Raw genomic sequence first — 13,696 nt, 5'->3', positions numbered from 1 at the left:
GTAGCAAAAAACTTATGCTATTATAGCAAAAAACCAAAAACAAATGTAGCAAAAGATTTCGCCGGATACTCGCCGGAGACATGGTAGCAGAAATATATGCTAAAGTAGCAAAAAAACACAAAGAATGTAGCAATATGATATTACCATTGTAGCAAACCGTACATTGATGTAGAATACTATTGTAGCAACATAAATTTCGCGGAAGGCATTGTAGCAAACAATTAATACAATATTAGCAAATAAACAAACTAATGTAGCCAAAAAGAAATGCTATAGTAGCATCATAATTTTTTTTTGGCGAAAATGTGATGCTACGATAACGCCCAGTAGCGACCAACCATCGTGTAGCACATGCAGCCACGGCGCCATGGCCGTACACATAAGATCGGCAGCGGGATCAAAACTCCATAGAGGTTGAGAGGAAAGTGGTCAGAGCTACAAGAGCACAGAGAAGTTTGAAAGAGAAGCGAGGTGGAGGTTCCCGATGCCGGCGACCGAAGCTACACGAGCACATAGGAGGTAGATAGGGAGGCGCAGCGGCTTTGAGCAAGCCCTGCGGCGACGCGGTTTGTCGCGGCAGAGCGGAGGACGGCCATGAGCATATGGAGATACACGGCGGCGCAGAGTCCAGCCATGAGCATATGGATATAGGCAGCGGCACGGAAAACCGGCCACGATCCCGTGGGCGACGGGCGGCAATCTTCACGGCCATGGGAGAGCTTCATTTGCGTCCGTGTGGTTCTGCCATGTGGAGTACTCCTTTTCTCTCGTCGCGCGGCGCGTGGCTTGCGGTGGAACCGGGGATTAGATTTCTAATCCCCCAGATTATAGGAGGTCGTTTGGTATCCATCATTTGAGCATGGAATCCTGGAATTCATTTTAAAATTCCATAGGTGGGCTGTTTGGTTGCCACAGAATTGGGCCATCATTTTATTTAGGAAATCCAGTAAAATGATGCCATGTGTAATCACAATTCCAAGCTGAAACCTGTCATTCACAATTCCTGTGGCAACCAAACAAATTCAATATTGAATTCTACTGTTATTTACAATTCCTGTGGCAACCAAACAAGTGTCAATTTCTGGAATTACAATGTAAATGAAATGTATTCATTTCAAAATGCTACAAATGAAATGAAAACCTGGCTTTCAAACGACTTCTTAGCGTTTCCCAAAAAATTAGCATATAGAGAGATATATTTTATGTGTGCACGTAAAGTTTCACATGAAATCGATAATTTTTGTACACTGTGTAAAAAAATAATGGCTCGCACAATAGACTATTTTAGCACTAAAAATTTGTCTTTTTTGCGCAGAGCACAAAACATATCGGTTTTTGATGAACAACTTTGTGAGCATGTAACATGTCAAGGTATACATGTGAAATTTTTATTTGTATTTTTTGACATTTTTAAATATGTTTAATGTGAATTTCGAATAAAGGATGCATATACACCGGGGTGTAGAAACACATGTCCCATTGTTTTACTCCTTCTCATCCAGGAAGTTTCCAAATTTTGAAAAATCTCATAGAGCCTTCGTGGCACAAAGGGAGTAGTATGGACAATATGCTTTGCAAGGGGTGTGTCATTGCCATCAATTTTATCAACATTAGGGTTTTACCTGCCGATGTGGCGGGTTTATACGTCTCTTTGGATCTTTGAGGTTAATTTATTGTTCAGCGGTTTTTTTCTTTTCTGAAACAACATATAGTTGTGAAAAGGAGTTTGTATTTCGAACCCAACCCAATACCTCTTGCGACATTTTTCATCCAGTCAACAATGTCGTTGTGGCTAGTGTTGTGGACAGAGGGTGAGACATAGAGGATCTATGAAATTGTCGCAGCCAAGAAGATGGTGCTAATGGAGGCGTATCTTGGGGAGAATAGGTTCTTCGGAGTCACTACTATCATATTTAATAACATAGCCCAAGAAACCCCTCTGAAAGGGGTTGAACAAGCCAAGGATATAGTGATGCAACATAGTAAGTCTTGATGTCTTCCAAGCCTAAAAAACCAATCTATTTATGATGTGACCCCCACTCCCTCGATATATGAGTGATGCTTGTTCATCACTCTAGAGAAACGGAAACTGAGAAACTCTAAAACTGAGGAACACGATGTATAGTTTGGGCAATGTGAGTGTGAAGCCACCTCGCTACTTGCCCTTTTATTGGCTTGTGTGTGTGAGTGTGTCTATATGGCTCTTCAATTTTAGCACATGCACTCATTTCTAGTTACTAGCAGTGGTCCACATTGCGATAGAGATATCATTATATTGTATGAGATACATGTAGGCCTTGCATGATAAATAATTTTAAATATGTTGTTTCATGACATAAATAATCTTATTTATTTCAATTAATAATCTTATTTTCTCTTTTATACATAATCATAAAAATATTGGTTTTTTATGAAACTTGACAAACATTAGAAACCTATTTGAATACAAATTCAATGGTATACCTTCGTGACATAAATCCATCTGTTTGTTGGCCAACTTGATGGTCAAACTTAGGCCTTGAAAAGCCTGTACACCACCTAAATGGGGATTGGGGGAGTATTGTATGTTTTGGACTGTATTCCTAAATTCCCCCAAAAAATCATATGAAAAAATTGATCATTTTTGCAGCCTATCATTTTTTATACTTATTTAATCTTCCATATTTGCATCACAATTCAGTTCCCTCATGGTTTCTACCTTTTTGTCGAGGTGCCGTACCATAAGAGATGTTGTTGATAAGATACACTCGCAGTTTTATATACATGTAGAGGTTAGTTGATGTTTTGTTGTTATTTTAGGCTACTCTCTCATCCCTTGCTTCTTGTATCTAATTCAGTAGTTATTTGCGTGTTGTCCTTGAACATGTCTTTGGTAACCAAATTACAATGCTAAAAGTTATTATTCCTATGAATCAACACGGTTCTAAATTTAATGCCCTCTGTATTGCTGGATTAGAGCAATTCCAATAGTATAGCCAGCTGCTGGCTATAGGCCAAGTGTCATGTCATATATAGCCAACTTATAGCCAACATATACAATAGTGAGCTATAAAAATGTAGTACTTAATCAATATGTGGCCCACCTTTCACTCTCACAAAGTGCCTAGGAGCACGTGCTAGAGCTGGCTCTTGCATAAGAGCCCACTCTCCTTCTCTCTCCTCCCCTCTCTCTTCCAACTAAGCAATAATATACTATTTTACTTGCTCTTAATTGTGCCATATGTTTGGTGACCGTCCCACTCTTTCGATGCTCGTGTAAAAGTGAATTGCCTAAAATAATCTAACAAGCTTTGCTTAAATATAGCTGTTCGTATAATGCGCAAAGAAAGTGCTGCTGATCGTTACCATGCCATACAGATGAAACACTTGCCTGTTGGAGATGGTATTTGGATTGCTCGCCATAAAGCACGTCACATGAAGATGAAAAATTATAACAGTTTGAATACTGTTATTATGAACTAAATTAACTTGCATTGTTAGGAAAACAGTTGTTACTCCAGGCAAACGTGTTTTGTACCAAGGAAGCATATGCTTCCTTTATTTTTTAATTGAAATGTTAAAAAACTTGGAACAAAAAATTCGCACCTACATCTTCACGTACTACGCGTTCACAAAGTTGTTTCATGAGAAATCGACTTGTCGTGTCACGCACCGGGGAATAAGAACTTGCCGATGACGCGGACGACGGATCGGCCGGACCTGTTGGCGCCCTGAACCCAGACGGCCTGGAGCTCCCCGAGGTCGGGGACGTAGTCGTGCCACTCCGCCTCCTCGCGGTCGGCAGGGGAGTGAGGAGCGCCGCGCTGGCGTCCATCGCGAAGTCGGACCCCAACACCACCACAGAGAAGTCCGTACCGCCGCTGGCGCTGCCACCGGGGCCCAATGCGAGCGCCATGGCCGGCTCGTGTGCTACAGAGTTCCTAGAGCCCGGCATGCGGTGCGGAGTATATCCACGGCGGCCACATCTGAGTCTGACTAGCCCAGAGAATTTCACGATGGGCTGGTGTTTGGCCCAGGTAATACGAGAACCACTTGGTCACACCCTTCTAGGCTGGTGTTGGGCTCTTGCTCTACCAATTCTGTTAGCTAGGTGTTCTACCTAATGTAAAAAGTCCTCCCAAAAAAACCTACTGTAATAAGAAAGGCAGAGTTGTTCTAGTATGGACAATCTTCTTTGCAAGTGGTGTATCGCTGCCAGCAGTTTTATAAATATTAGGGTTTACCTGTCGAGGTGGTGGATTTATACGTCTTTTTGGATCTTTGAGGTTAGTTTACTTTTCCGTAGTTTTCTTTTTCTAAAACGACGTTGTATTTGGAACCCAACTCAATACCTTCTCACGGCATTTTTCGTCTAGTCAACGATGTCGTTGTGGCTGCTGTGTGAATGTAGGGTGAGACACGGGGAGTATCTGAGCTTGACATGGAGAAGAACCTGGTGCGTTGCTTGGGGAAAAGAGGCGCGTTAGAGACAACCCAAGAAACCACTCTCAAAATGACTGTACAATCCAATGCTGAAGGATATAATGATGCAGCATAGTAAGTCTTGATGTCTCCTAAACCTAAGCAACCAATCTATTTACGATGTGACCCCACTCCCTCTATGTATGAGTGATGCATGTACATTACTTCAAAGAAATGAAAACCCAGTCTATAAAACTAAGGAACATAATGTATAGCTTGGGCAATGTGATTGTAAAGCCACCTCACTACTTGCCTTTTTATTGGCTTGTGTGTGCATATATATGGTTCTTCAATTTCACCACATGCACTCGTTTCTAGCTACTAGCAGTGGCCCACATTGCGATGACCATGTAGGCCATGCACAATAAATAATTAACATATATGTTTCATGACATAAATAATCTTATTTATTTCAAGTAATAAATAAACCATCAAGATATGATGTGATATGATATGATATGATATTCATCAAAAGTTTTATTTTTAAAGTGGAATATGCATCATGCGCTACTTCTTCGCGGTAAACTAATAAACCTTAATTTTATGGACTCTAGGATATTACACATATGCCACCAACACATGATTTGACATGGGCCCGCGGGCACAGACCTGCCACAAGCCCACAGCATGCTCTTTCTGGTGAAGTATAATGAACCTGGATTATGAGGGAGGATTTGTGGGGCTATGACCAGGGCAACAAAAATATATTAACATGATTTTAGTTTGTTAAAAATAAGCCGAGTATGGCAATCTTTTACATCTTGGTTAGAATGAGAAAATTATGAATGATGGCTCCATCGATTCAGACTTATCTAGTTTTAATTGTAGCATAGTATTGGGTAATGTCATTTCATACATACATACATATTATGTCAGGGGTGTTTGACCTTGGGTCATTGGCGTCATGAAAGATGTCTTTCTTGCGTCCATCCTAGAACTATTTCCTGCCAAAAAATCTCTACTAGTCATGCCACCAAGGTATTCCAATGAATATTTTCGGGAAGCTTATGAAGTGGTGCTGATAGATCTAGAAACATTCGGGTTTGTATGCTATTAGTTCTTATCTTATGAGTTATTGCATACCTTAGCTGTGTCCAATGATACTAGATTTAGATGTGCGCCTTGGCGCACGACCCCGTGGAACTCATGTCAACATCTATTTCGTATAATTGCGATAAAAATAGTTACCAATATAATAATCCATTTCTTATAAATTTTAAGCATGCGTACAAAGTCTTTTCTCCAAACAGAGTATGGCAGGTAGCACAAAGTACGAAGAACTAAAAATGAGAGCGGAGATAGCAGCATGAAGCAAAAGCCAATGATATATATCCACTTGTACTGCTATCGTGTTATATCTGAAGCTCATAAATTATCCTAGCACTTTGATATACAAAAAGAAGAGACACAGGCATAGGAAAAGAAGAGATGCAAGCTACTGATTGTAAGAAATCAGGAAAGTATGCAGGTTACAACCAATGAGAGTAACGTGTATATAAGGGGTGGAGGGTCATCTGTTGTAGAAAATGCGAAATAAATCAAAGAAAACCATCTTCAAAGAAGGTCTGAATTAAGATATCCCAGGCTTGAATATAGTGCTATTGGTTAATGCATGCATTAAAGATAATACCTTACCTACTAAGCAATCAATGAACCGCAGATACATGAAGGGAAAACATTAGAAAATATATGGAAAAACAAAGGAAGGAAAAGGGGCATCTAGTACCTTAGTTTTCTCAAATAACTACTGGGTCTTCGACTCATCCCTTTGGCATTGGTTGTATTTTACCGAGTATAGAAGTTACTGACATATTTTGATATGTATGTACATGTCATGGAAATTTAGGCAAGACCCGTGAAGACGCTACCGTAGGCAATAAAGTGCAGAAAACAATTGGATGATACGTGAACAACATTCGGGGGAAACACCACATTTTTCCAAAAAGTAATCTAGAGCTGGCCGCTAGAGAAGTAGCTTGGATGAAGTCCAGCCGCACGAAGAGCAACAGAAGCCCGCAGATCATGCATCCAGCTTCCAAACCAGATCATACCGCTGTAATGTAAGTGCGGATCAAACAGCAAGATAGAATGAAGTGAACGATCATATTATCAAAGCAGACCAGCCCACTCTTATTTTTTTTATGAAACCAACGTGCTTCCTTAAACGAAGAAAGTCGAATTTAAAAACTACTTACACTTGTAGTGTCAGGAATAGTCTATTCAAACTTGAAAATAGTTCGACAATGTTCCAGAAATATGTAGCTGAGAGATTATAGGTATAGATCTGGTGAGTTGTAATGAACAATAGTGACTCGCTTATATCCAGCATCAACACCAGTCCTCTTTCATGCTTCCATACCTTGGTCTGATGAAAACCTGCAAATGAACAAGAAATATTGTTAGCATAAAAGTACTTATCTTAATGAACAGGAAATGTCTAGGACGTTTACTAATTGAATGTATAAGAAACATGAGAACCCATTAGCCTCAAGTTATTATTGGCAGCACACGGAATCTAATAATTTTAGAAAGTTAATGGAGCCCACAAGCTACTACCAATCAATTTTAACATTTTGTATTCATCATAACCATCTCAGTTATGTGTGACATGTAGATTAGTCAAAGGGAAATACATACCAAATTCAGGAGAAAAATGTAGGAAATGTGAATCTTAGAAAAAAAATGATTGCATCTAAGCAACTTGTAGTTAATCTAATGAGAGCAGGTTGGCAGCAAGTTTTATGCATGGTCAGGGGCAGAGTTTTAGCCATCTAGTACTGTCTATAAGATAAGGTGGGAACTAAACTGAGAGCATATATCCACTAATAAATCAGCCAAAGCTTGTATGAGAGGAAACATTTGGAACATTTCCATGTTTTAAAAATGCATCTCCCTTATCACTTCTTTTGTGCTACAAAATCACTGAATATTTTAACACCTTCTATTGTATATAAACCATGTAAATGAATTCTTTCAGACCTTTTCGGATTCTAGAAAAAACCCATAAAAGTAACAAACAGAAACTTAGACAAGAACAACCCAACAACATATATACGTCCTAAGTGATAGGTTTACATATAACTTATGCATTGGACTGCTGGTCAGGGTTCGACTACAGTCTGGTGCAGAATTGTGGTATCTCACACGCCTGGGCTCTTTCTTTATAAAAAAAAACCATAAGGGTTCCTCCTCGTGTTGTTGGTCTCATTTTTTTATGCATTAGATAAGGCAATTAGTTTTAAGACAGCTTCACTGGGAGGCGGTGTCCTATCTAGTAAGCATATTTTCTAGGGTTCAGGACCATGAAGAGATCGAGAGATTAGATAAAAATTAAAATAATATGGTCCATTTAAAAGCAAGTAGACATAAGATCTGTGGCACTTCCAACTGATTTGTGGCACTAAACTTACACAACATTAGACATTATATGCAAGCTAAAACTGCATGAAAACCTTTAGGCAAAATATCAGCCCCGAGGAGACCACAACCTTACATACTTGCAACCTATCTATTAAACCCAAACATTCAGCGGTTACGTTATCTGTTAACATAACACGTGAAAATGCAATATTTCAACTTGCTCTATATTTATTTTGTTTTGCACCTAAATAGTTGAGTTAGTCATGTGCCACCCACTGTAAGATACCGAAAAATTATCAACGACCTTATGCATCAGCATTGGCATCATATTCGTTTACTATGCTCCGTGACCTAATAATTACTTCTATCTATGTGTTTCCCACGTCCTAATTTTTTTGAAGTAATTAATGAGATTTTTCAGCAAAGTTTGTTCATAGCTAGCAGGACTACTCCAGCTTCGGGAACACCTATCACCTGCCAATGAATAATATTTTCCTAATGATATATCTCAAACATCAACTATAGCTCAGGCATTTCCAACCAAACATCAAACGGGAATAAAATGTTTAATTCTTCATTAATAATTTGCCACATTTTTCTCTGAACCTCTATTATTTTGCCACATGACCACCACATGTCAGTCAATGACAGGTGGTGCTGTGGAGGTCATGTGGCAAATAATAAAGGTAAAGGACATTTTGGAAAATTGTAAAATCTCCAGATAAAATGTCCACGGTAGCACCTTCCCATCAAAATGGACATAAATCTCAATCCTTAAATACTACATTACTTGTATTAAGATTTTCCCATTTCTAAATCTGTTAGCTAAACTGAATAGTTGTGGTGCATTGCACATTGAGATCAGAGTTATCATGAAATAGGCATACAAAGTCATTATTTAGGGACTTAGAGCCCTAGATGTGCACAGGGTAGTAGTCATGACACATATAAAAACTCATACGTTGCCAGGCATCGGACATTTTGCCCGTAAGTCCATGATCTGAATAAGGTTTTGCCATGTGCACTAAGTAAAACAGTACGGAATGACCAACTTGCTTGCAGTACAACCATTATATATCAGAACTTAACAAGCAGCACCTACACAACAAAAAAGGAGCCATGGCACGACCAACTATAGGCAAGAAATTTTATTGCTTCAAAATCAGGTTGGTAGGAGCGAACACTACATGTCTATATATAGCATCCAACCTGACAAAAAAACTGTATTTTTTGTTATCTTTTTTTGTTCAGTCCTTAGATTCATCAAAAAATTATCCGTCCTTTCATCATCATGACGTTTCATAAACATGAGTTAGAAAGAAGGAAGCCGTACATACCTTCATACTCATGCATTCTTTAACACTTTCAAGAGTGTTAATGCCGTTGTACCAAAGAGCATTCTGGGTTGATGATTAGCTATTGGCGGCTAAATTCTGCCCATCAGTCCAATCAAAAGTAGATCCTATGCTGGTTGATTTACTCCCTCTATCATGATTGATCTGGTCAACACTGAGTATCGGTTTTATGAAGGACATCTTCGCGGAAGACTGGGGTTCCAACATTGATCCCCAGTATGGAAAGAAACTTCCCCTTGCATATTTGACCTCCAATCCTCTAGTAGTTTTCTTTTTTAGGCCCTGACTCATAGGTTAATAAACATGGGAATGGTTAAAATCTTGAAACAGCAGATACTTCCATTATTGAAGATCTAAAACAAATTCCTATTATGAGTCTGCACCATATTATGATCTGAAAGGTCTCAAAAACTGTAGTGATGTAGAGAATATAAAAAGAGAATGGATACCTTATGTGCACATATATTCAAAATATTCGCTTGGCTGAAAAGGTCTATACAACAGTTGAAGTGCCAAAATTTGTACCAAACTGGAACTGCACATCACAAAATATATTGTAATTAAAGAAAGAAGATAGTCACAACAATAGCTCAGTACACAAGAACTTCTAGAGATAATTGCTTCTGCATCTTATCACTGCCATCATTAGCAAAGATAGTCATAAGCCGCATAAACACATTATTGTACATGACTCAAGACATTTAAGGAAGAAAATGTAGCTCATAAATTCTTCAATATTAGCAAGTTTGTGTCCATGATAGCAGACATTGCTCGTTGATTTTGTCTAAAAGTTGTACCTGAAATTGCACGATATCAAACATTAATAGGAGATTAGAAACTGCGTAAGTACAACGAATATCTAGAGCATCATAAATGATCTACAAATATTGCAGTATATAAGCCCTGTTGTTGGCTTCATTTTCAACCATCCTTTTAGTTTTCAGGAGCTGATAGAAACAAAATCCTCCATCCATGAGTTCTGCCATCTATAGCCAATAAAAGGGTCAAGGAAAATCCCTTAAATCAGTGTACAAACAAACAACGAAATCAACCCAGATTCACTGCGGAAATCATGCCCTATGGACACGACATCGGTTAAGACGCCAGTTGGCTACATGAGGCAAAATCAAAGCACGGATGAAAAGTTAATAGGCCAAAATAAAAATAGGAATACTCCCAGTTTTAGTAATAGGAGGAATTTAGTTTGGAAGTCAACAGCGAGGGTGCCTTACTTTCTGGATGAAAGGTCCAACATGATAGACAAAGAAGAGAGGCAACCTAGAAACTTCAAAAGTATTTCTGCAAAAGATAAAATATAAATAGTTAACAGCATGGCAATATACAGGGAGATAATTTAACTTTTCCATATATCATGCACATATCATGTCAGGAATGTCACAAAAAATTAGTAATGTAGCCATCTAACCAAACAGAATCAAGCACAGTGGAACAATTACACAGCTACAGGAATAATCATCAACACAACATAATTGCATTTGTTAGCTCACAACAGCGAAACCTCAAGCACATAATAAACTACACGAGCAATTTAAATGGAACTTTATTGTATCTCTCTAAGGTGAAAAATCTGCTCCGTAGCTAGAGGCTCATCACTTACAGTCAAAGCTACTATCATACAGTTGATCAGTGTACTCAGGTTCGTCTTATTGGTTGTCAAGAAGCTACATGAGCATGTACAGTTCACCAAGATCTATATAACTTATAGAATAGATCAAATAGACCCTTACATATTTGCCTGCCAGCCACACTTAGGTTTACAACTTTTCTAGTAATTAGAATAGAAGCACTGCCTTAGAATCCTCGTATATGAACATATTATCTGGATACTAATTACTTCCTCGCCAACTAATCAACATAAGACATAAACAAACAATCGTAGGCAAATCTAAACACAACCAGAATGTTCCCTTCCTACGCAAAATCTCAGTACATACCTCCTATGATGTGCTCATGTCATGCTACTTTAATGGCTACATCCTGACTTATGATCCACGGAACCTGTGAAAGGAAAGAATGAATTTAATGGGGTTTAAAACGTTGCATGGTTTTCAGTTTACAGAGCAAAAACCGAAGGTCACCGTTCGATCCACATGCAAACCTTGTTCCTGAGAGACTTCATGTCTATTCCCCAAACATCTCCATCAGTTGGCATCTTCACATCTGGTAAATGACACACTCACCAACTTACAGACCTTCTAGTGATAGCGGTAATGAGCTTGAAAGCCATCAAGCTTGTGCCTAAGTACTGAACCCATTTTTAAAAGGCCAAACGTACTTGTTATTTGAGGAAAATCAAAAACTGATATCGATTTTTAATGTTTACTCTTTTTCATATTGCACTTGACATTTGTAGGTAAGATAATAATGGATTGCACCTTATTTTCAGGTAAATTGACAATTTCGCTAAACCAAAGATGAGATTGCATTTTTTACTGTTGCAAATACACAACAACCTAAGGTCCGAGAAAATCTTGTACCTCAATACTGCAAAATTTCTCTAGTAACTTCTTTTGTAGCTTCTTATTACCCTGGGAATGATAGCAAAACAACAATTATGATAACCTGCATGCCAACAAGGAGGGACAAAGCAGATTGTAGCAGTGTATATGTACTACACCATACAAAAGTGAAAGAAACCGAGCATGTAATCATGACTTACTATTAGTATACAGCTACTTAGTAAATTGAGCAATGCAACTTTACACATGCCATTCTACTGTTGTCAGTAGCAACTTTCTTTATAAGTGGTATAGAGTATTTTAAAGCAGGACTTGCAATAGAATAAGATTCAGTAACCTAAAGTTTCCAGCAGCTATAAATGTGCAGAAGAGCAGCAATGGACAGGAGCTTATTTTTCTTTACAAAACCTAAAACCTATAACTACCTTTATCCTGTAGCCATTTTGAAGAACTTTAAATTTCTCCAGGTCCTCTGCTAGTTTCAATGGAGTTGGTGCAAGATTTGGATAGATCTTCAGAAACTTCGAATCAAAACACTACATATGAAAGGCCAAATCATTAATTCTGAGAAAGCTTCAGAACAAATGTATAATCTTCAATAGCAATTATCCAAAAGAAGGGTTGATAATTTACCGAAATCCCAAGATGAAGAAGACATGGAAACTTAGGATTGACTTTCCCTGATCTGAAATGTTCAAAATTTAGGAATTGTAAGTCAGAACCAGGTCACCGAAAGAGTTAAAATTAATGTTTAGTATCTCACTTCTTAAATGGACCAGCCCTCTCGAGAAGTATATTGCATAACCCTGGTTATTCCCAATAAACTTCACTCGATTTGTGTCAAATGCATCTTCTGGTTTTAGTGCCGTGGCAGTTTGTAGCACATCCAAAATGTAACTAATGAGGCCACCAAGCAATCATGAAAAGATACCTCAATACAAAACACAAAAGGCTTACCATCTTGCCATGATACGGATGCCATTATAACATCAGCTCCAAATCATCTACATCATTCAGCAATTTTGCCATCTGTTGCCACAACTATGCATATGCCTAAAACAAAGAAATACAAACAATGCTAAGAAGGCAGAGAAAGACAAGGCAAGGACAACAACCGCAGCCATGTTTACCACTGGATCCAACGTCACAAGGATCTGCGCATCAGAGCCTCCTCTCGCGCGGTGCAACGGCGGCCGTCCATCCGCATCCTGCCGGCATGGAGGAGCAGTTGAGATGGAGCTCCGGCCACCGCTCCTCCGGCAGCTGGTCACCGTCCTCCACCTCCGGCCGGCGCCCCTCCGGCGCTGCTCCCCGCCGCCGGTCGCCGCCCTCCATCTCCCGGCCGCCGTCCCCGTGCGCCCGCCCCGCCCCGTGCGCCTCCCCGCCGCCGGCGCTCTCCCGCCCGCCCCGGCCATCTCCGCCGCCCGCCGGTCGCCGCCGTCCGCCGCCGCCGCCGGTCTTCGCTGCCCCGTCCCGCAGCTTCGTCGAGTTCCCGGCATGGTCGCCCGCTCGATCTGCCGATCCCCCTTCATCTTCTTGCCAAGGGAGAGGAGGGAGGAGCAGGAGAGACGGGGTGGGATTGGGAGAGGAGGCGAAGCGTGAGGGGATTGGGCAGCGGCGGCTAGGGTTTCTAACTTGGGCTGCCGCTTTTATATGTCTCAGTGATGAAAAACGGACGGCCGAGATGCGCTGATGGGGAGATCCGATGGCTCACGTGCGAGGTTCGCTGTGAAGCCCCCATGGGGGGGCAGCTATTATACCTTCCAATGCCCCTTTTTCTGCACATTCTCCAAACTTTTATTTATTTATCAATAAGATCTAAGAAATTCACAATATTTATGATTATTTTGAGTGCAAGTTTCAAATGGTTGAATGATACAATCCCCATCCCCTCATATGTTTTGAAGATGCTAAGTAACAAAGGATTGGGAGCGCATGTTTATGTTCTTCACGTTTAATAATTATTTTGTTAAAATAGGATAGATAAGGTTTTCACATACTTGTCCAGTTTTCTGTTGGAATCGTGAATTCTAGGACACT

General features: G+C 39.8%; 1 long non-coding RNA gene across 8 annotated transcripts; it reads right to left on the bottom strand.

Moving 5' to 3' along the window:
• Window positions 1-6,164: 6,164 nt before the first annotated feature.
• On the bottom strand, window positions 6,165-13,004 carry LOC127345736 (uncharacterized). 8 transcript variants are annotated; one of them, XR_011756304.1, is made up of 12 exons: window positions 12,787-13,004; window positions 12,614-12,709; window positions 12,420-12,509; window positions 12,290-12,341; window positions 12,082-12,192; window positions 11,675-11,759; window positions 11,296-11,442; window positions 11,132-11,195; window positions 9,626-10,475; window positions 9,159-9,458; window positions 6,657-6,837; window positions 6,165-6,514 (listed from the first exon to the last, which is right to left on the bottom strand). It is a non-coding gene; the product is annotated as an uncharacterized lncRNA (long non-coding RNA). The 8 variants fall into 8 exon arrangements; XR_011756308.1 differs by having other exon boundaries at window positions 11,296-11,357; XR_011756302.1 differs by having other exon boundaries at window positions 11,276-11,442; window positions 11,675-11,725.
• Window positions 13,005-13,696: the final 692 nt, after the last annotated feature.

Source organism: Lolium perenne, chromosome 3 (assembly GCF_019359855.2).
Source record: "Lolium perenne isolate Kyuss_39 chromosome 3, Kyuss_2.0, whole genome shotgun sequence".
Lineage (NCBI taxonomy): Eukaryota > Viridiplantae > Streptophyta > Magnoliopsida > Poales > Poaceae > Lolium > Lolium perenne.
The sequence above is the reverse complement of the archived record's forward strand: the minus strand, read 5'-3'. Positions and strand labels throughout refer to the sequence as shown.